Source organism: Tripterygium wilfordii, chromosome 10 (assembly GCF_013401445.1).
Source record: "Tripterygium wilfordii isolate XIE 37 chromosome 10, ASM1340144v1, whole genome shotgun sequence".
In the NCBI taxonomy this organism is placed as follows: Eukaryota; Viridiplantae; Streptophyta; class Magnoliopsida; order Celastrales; family Celastraceae; genus Tripterygium; species Tripterygium wilfordii.
Window position 1 is genome coordinate 7,457,182 of NC_052241.1, and position 7,078 is coordinate 7,464,259.

At 38.4% G+C, this 7,078-nt stretch overlaps 1 non-coding gene across 1 annotated transcript; it reads right to left on the bottom strand.

Moving 5' to 3' along the window:
• Nucleotides 1-5,204: 5,204 nt before the first annotated feature.
• On the bottom strand, nt 5,205-5,309 carry LOC120008322. Its single transcript, XR_005470442.1, has one exon. It is a non-coding gene; the product is annotated as a small nucleolar RNA R71 (small nucleolar RNA).
• Between the last annotated feature and the right edge of the window lie 1,769 nt (nt 5,310-7,078).

Here is a 7,078-nt window from a genome sequence, read left to right on the forward strand (position 1 = left end):
GGATCCATTCCTGAATCCCACATCGATTAAGGGGATGGGGGAAGTGCAGTATATCACGTGCACGGTCCCTCTACTAACTACCAATCCTTTTCTAAGGGGTGGTACCAAAGACAACCGATGGTCCCACGTGTTTCTGCTGAGCGCCCCTGTGCGCAAGTGGGCGTGGGCCATAGCGGTTGGGGGATTGGAAAGTGGTATGGGTCAGGCCGTTACAGATGGTATCGGAGCCCATCATTACAAGACTGGGTGGGTTCCTTCACGGGGACTTGAAGCCCTTAAGGCGGTGGAATGTGGTGCTCTGTTCCCAAGTGAGGGGGTCAGTTCCTGAATACCACATCGGTTAAGAATGTGGAGGAAGTGCAGTTTATAACGTGCACGGCTCCTCTAATAACTGTCAACCCTTTTAAGGGGAGACACCAAAGACAACCGGTGGTCCCACGTGTCCCTGTGGAGCGCCCCTGTGCTCTAGTAGGTGTGAGCCATAGCGGTTGGAGGGTTGATAAGTGTTAGAGGCTGGGCCGTTATATTTTCGTATACCTTGACTAATCGTTCTTGGGAAAGAACACATAAATTCTCAGCATCTTTGGGACAATGAAAGAAATAACTAATCTCTTGATCCTTATTTGGTTAATGTGACCGAGTTGTAAATCCAAAGTGTTTTATCATTAGATTCAGCCTTTTGTTTTTTAGATTTGGTATGCATAATTTTTGCACCATTTAATAAGTTGGAGCTTGGCTGTAAATGGAATAGATTGTCTAACCTTGTTCCATGACATTCATCTTTACAATTTCTTCTAGTAGTGATATTCTGCTAAAAAGATGCTTCATACCCATCAAAAATTAAATATGCAATTGAAATTAAATTTCATTGAATATCTGAAACAAAAAGGCAATCGCTCAGAATTAAATGTTTATTACATCCAAAAACTTAAGTAACTCCTTCTACTCTAGTAATTCCTACTCTTACTATTGAAACTAGTCTTAAAGTGACTTTCCATTTATTGAGTGTTCTGGTTTCTAAGAACTACTACAATATATTACAAATATGAATAGTGTTTTCAGACACGATCACCAATGTTCACTCCACCTCAATTAACGTGTCAAAATACTATGAACAGTGTATACTTGGGTCAGGATATTACATGCAGTCCCCATATATAAATAAATATATATGAGGAGATAAAATCGCAACGTCGTTCAAACCTCCTAATAGTAATTGTGATATTATCAGAAATCCACACCCCCATACATGTCAACAATATTGTCCTCTTTGGGTTGTCCAGTTCCTGAGGATATATCGGGCAAGCATGGCTTTGTTCCTGTAACACCCCAAAACCTTCACCAGGGGTAATTACACAGCACGGTAACTATTTGCACATTCCCAGTTACCCGGGTCCATGCAGATAGCGTACCATAAGTCTTCATTACCGAAATACCATTTTCTAACTTTAATAAATCAAAGTGTCTTATATTACAAACATATTCCATAATTTCAACAAAGTCAAATACACACTTAAGTACTTGATTCAAGATTCCTTGCATATATTTACATAGCTCTAGATCTATTGCACTACCTCAATCTTTATTTAACCTGGTTCTTCCCCAACTTAGCTCTCGTTAATCTACATGTATGGAAAACATATAGGAGGGTTAGCCAAGCTAAACGTTACCAATCAGAGGCAATTTCAAACATTTATCAAATGTCATTTGAGCAATCATTTTCAAATATATATATAAAAAAAATTCATATAATATAAACAATATCACAACACAGAGTTCAAATCTCTTTTGAAGGTAAATAATTATAATTTCATAGAACTCATATTTCAACACGAATCATCCCTGTCTGACGTTCCAAAATACAAATACATTCAATGGATTCTAGCATCCCCACTTTATGGTTTTACCCAGATTCATCAATCCGATTAGTATGTGGGGTACCCATCGGTATGTTTTCCCGTAGGAAACATCTCCTTTCTGCACGCGCATGGTATCATTAAAACTCCTTACTTGTTCCCTGTAAGAATTGTACTTAATGTCCCACTTATTTGTCTTGATTTTTCTTTTCTTTTTTATTTACCACTATTATAACTATTTTGGTACCATTTATTTATGTTAATTTCTAGCTATTGTGAATATATATATATATATATATATATATATATATATATATATATATATATAATATACATATATATACACTACATGTTACTGCTTCTTAAATATCTAACTATTAATTTATTCCTACAACCTTGGATTATTATTTTTTTTTTCTTCATGTGATATACGTACAAAAAGTGTTACAGTTCTTTTCTAGCCTAGCAACTACAAACCAAAAACCACGAGTCAAAACCCAACTCATTTGGGTTAGAAAAAACCCTTGTTGGATGTTAAGGGTGTGCTTTACTTTTATTAACTCATCGGCTGGGCATTGCTCAACCGATGTGGTAATTTTCAAATCATAACAATTATGGTGTAGTAAAGCCATGAGTCTCTTTACTTTATTTTTTTTTGCAGTGAAAGCAAGCGGTAATTAAATTACTAAAAATCATCATATTTCACATGGGATGTTTTTTTTGCAAGAATTTAATCTTCATGAATATATGTAACAAATTCAAATGACCCATCTTTAGATTTTTTTGGACCTAATAGGCAACGTATTCAGTGCTCAAAAGCTTTACAGAAGGTAAAACTACAGTAGATCCAGAACAATGATACAATCAAATAAAATAAAGTCATTCATTTACAGTTCCAAACTCAAATTTGAAATGTTGAAACACTGAAAGATATCTCTTGATATAGTAAGAATCAACATCCAATAGCTCCTAATATATATACTAAACAATACTTAAGAATATACATATTATGAATTTACTCCAAAAACATAAATTTTATTCGAAAAGATATTTTTCTAACAGTCTGCAATGTCTCTTCATCTTCAGTGTTTCAACATGAAGTAACATCTTTTTGTTCTCAATAATATACCTTATTTTGCTCAACAACACTGCAATAAAATGATTTGTTGCATTTTATAGATTAATATTACATCATTTTTATAAAACAACGAATGATTCTACATTGTAGAGCTGTAAATATTTTTCAGTATGTCTGAACATACAAATTTTTCTACCACTCAAATTGTAATATCCTGACCTGAGTATACACTGTTCATAATATTTTGACACGTTAATCGAGGTGGAGTGAACCTCGGTGACCATGAATCGGGATTTGGGAGAATAAAAGTTAATATAAAATAAAAATATGAAAATATTTTTCAAAAATGGGGGATTTAAAAAGAAAATTTTTGGCGTAAGAATTACTCAAATTGGATTTAAATTGGATTTATTACGAATTTTTAAAGTTAATTGGATTTTTACATTTTGTGAGTGACATTTTCGTAAAACACAGGGGCTACAGTGAAAATTTTTGATTAATTAAATACCCAAAATTTTCACTATTTGTAAAAACACCCTCTCTTTCGCAATTTCCTCTCTCCCGTGAATGTTTCTCTCTCATTGTGACTTTGTGATTCCAGCGACAGTGGTGGTCAAGGTTGGTACCGAAAGAAGCATAGGAGTGAGACGAGCATAACCTAGGTGAAAGCACGTTGATCGAAGCTGCGGTGGAGGAGAAATTGGAGATCGAAGTTCCGACCACCGTAAACTTCCTTTGGTCGATCCGGCCTATTTCAGTGACGGTGTGACCCAATTCTGGTACCTATGAGTTCGTCTCTTCGAGCTCTTCAATTTGGTGTATGGCTTGGTCGGTTTTGGTGACCGGATCGCCTGTGACACCACTGAGTTGAGTTAGGCCGAGTTGACCGAGTGTGGGCAAGTTGACTCGATTGACTGGTGTGTTGATCGATCTGACCCGGTTTGGCACTGTTTGACCTGGTTGACACTGTTTGACCATTGACTTTGATCGTTGACCAGACATATTTTAACTGTATTTTCGTATATCGAGTTTTTCGATGTAGACGGTGAGCTCGATTGAGATTCGGAGCAGGTTGATTTTCGGAGTCAGGGGTTTGTCGGGGACGCGTGCTAGGTATTTGATTTACCAATTATATACGTATAATTGTACAACCTTTTACATGGAATCTTGCATTGTTTAGAGTCGTTTTGGAATTAATTATGCGTAAAGAGCGGTTAATTGTGCATTTCAGGTGTAAGGGCAATTTTGAAAGAAAAGGAGCAAAATGGAGAGAAATAACTAAAATTGGAGTCAGAGAAGAAATCCGATCGATTGGCCCATTGTCCGATCGATCGGACATTTGTGAAGCTGAGAAGAAACAGCGAGAAAATCCGATCGATCGGACCATATTCCGATCGATCGGATAGACTCATTTCACGATTTTGAAGTTTTCTACATGCCTGAAATTACCCTCAACTCAAGTGGGCCCAGTTCAAAACAACACAAACTTGTTAGAAAAACGACTTTAGGGTCTTTGGGAGTATAAAAGGGTAAATTTTTAGGGTTTGATGAACTTTTTGGACTTTGGAAGCAAAATAAGGGTTTTGGGACTTGTCTACAGCAGCCATTGAAGCTTGAGCAAGGGGATCCAGGGGTTTCTCTTTATTTCTTCCTTGTCGTTGTATTTAATGACTGTTATTTTGGATTTTGATTTGTATTCCTTGGTTATGAGGAACTAATCCTCTAACTAGGGCTCCTAATGGAACCCCTCTTTGAAGATTGAATTTGGAGGGAAGGAATGGTGCAGGGCCCATTGGTGGCAATGGTTTGGATGAGAGAAATGATAATGGTGGAGGTGCTAATAATGCAAATGGTGGAAATGGAGCTAATGAGGTAGATAGGCCACCAAGGCAATTTGACCCTCAGTCTTTGGAGGAATGCGCTCGACCGACTTGGGATACCACTCCTTATAATATCCGGTATCCACCTATCAACTCCACTCACTTTGAGATCAAGCCGGCTATTATCACAATGATCTCCAACTCCGTTGTGTTCCATGGTTTTCCTCACGAAGAGCTAAATGTGCACATTGCTTCATTCTTGCACATTTGTGGTACTTTTGATATTCATGGTGCTTCACGTGATGCAATTCTCTTGAGGTTATTTCCATTCTCTTTGAGGGATAAAGCTAAAGCATGGTTGATGTCACTTCCCCCCAACTCCATCACTACATTGGAGGAGCTCTCGGAGCAATTTCTATCTAAATTTTTCCCTCCGGCGAAAGCGGTTCAAATCCGGAATGATATAATGACTTTTTCCCAATTTGATCTTGAATCTTTCCATGAAGCTTGGGAGAGGTTCAAAGCTATCTTGAGGAGCTGTCCTAATCATGGACTTGCGGAGTGGATTGTTTATCAAGCCTTTTATTCCGGATTGAGTATGTCGATGAGGCAAATGTTAGATGCAGCCACGGGTGGTTCTTTATGACTAAATCTCAAGAGGAGGCCCGAATTTTGCTTGAGAAGGTTGCCAAGACAAATACTTCTTGGCCTACGGAGAGGATACCAAAAAAGCAAGGGAATCCAAAAGATGCCGACGTGATGACCGCCTTAGCTGCTATGGCTAAAAAGATTGATGCTTTAGCGGTGAATTCTCCTCAAGGAGTGCATGCAGTTCAAGGAATGCTTATAGTGTCTTGTGATTATTATGGTGCTAGCCATCAAATCGGAGAATGCTTGATTACTAATGCATCTTCTTCTCAAAGTGAGCAAGCTAATGGTATTGGAGGTGGGCATTACAATTGGCCAAGAAATGATCCATATTCCAATTTCTACAATCCTGGATTTCGGAATCATCCAATTTTTCTCGGAGCAATACTCAGAATGTGCAAAACCCTCGTCCTCAACAAATTCAGCCCCAAGAGAAGAAGAGGGACATTGATGAAATGTTTGCCAAGATGGCCGGGAGTATGGAGGCATTAGCCAATAACACAAACAAATTCTTTAACAAGACCGATTCCGCATTACAAACTCAAGCACCATTGATTCAGAATCAAGGGGCTTCCATTAGGAATCTTGAGATACAAGTGGGGCAACTAGCTAATGCTTTACCATCTAGAGAAAAAGGGGGACTCCCTAGCCAAACGGAAGTGAATCCGAAAGGGAAAGATCATTGTTATGTTATTACTCTACGGAATGGGAACCTAGTGAAAACTGCTGCAGATCTAGATGTTGAAAAAGCGAAAAAATTGAAAAATGTAGAATTGCAGGAAAATGCAACTGAGGAGTCACAGAGCCCAGATCCGATCGATCGGACATCCTCCCCGATCGATCGGACCCCAATTCCAGTTGCAGTTGAAATAGGGACAGAGCCATCGATCGGCCCAATTTCCGATCGATCGAACAACTACAGATCAAGCTGAAAACTCTGAAAAGTTGAATCAGAGCAGGAACGTGCAACCCCGGTATGCAGTTGAGTTGGATTGGCCTGATAGTTCACTGCCAGCACCTTCAGTTAAGGCATATGTACCTCCAATTCCTTTCCCACAAAGGTTGAAAAACACCAAGAAGGAGTCTTAGTTCTCAAAATTCCCTGAGGTGTTCAAGAAGTTGCAGATAAACATACCTTTTGCAAAGGCTTTGGAGCAAATGCCTAGCTACGTAAAGTTTATGAAGGAAATTCTTTCTAAAAAGCGGAGGTTGAAGGACTATGAGAGTGTCCAATTGACGGAAGAGTGTAGTGCAATAGTGCAACAAAAGCTTCCAATTAAAAAGAAAGATCCTGGAAGTTTCACCATTCCTTGCACCATTGGTAGTACAGTGATTGAAAGGGTGCTATGTGATTTGGGAGCGAGTATTAATTTAATGCCATTATCAATAGCCAAGCTTATTGGTTTGTATGAAATTAGCCCCACTACAATGTCTCTTGTCATAGCGGATCGATCTATTAAATATCCCCGTGGTATCATTGAGGATGTTCTTGTCAAGGTGGATAAATTGGTTTTTCCAGTGGATTTCGTTATTCTTGATATGGAGGAGGATTCTAATACTCCAATTATTTTGGGGAGACCATTATTGCGTACGGGGAGAACTCTTATTGATGTGGAAAATGGTATGTTGGTGTTGAGAATTGTGGATGAACAAGTCACATTCAAAGTGTTTGAAAC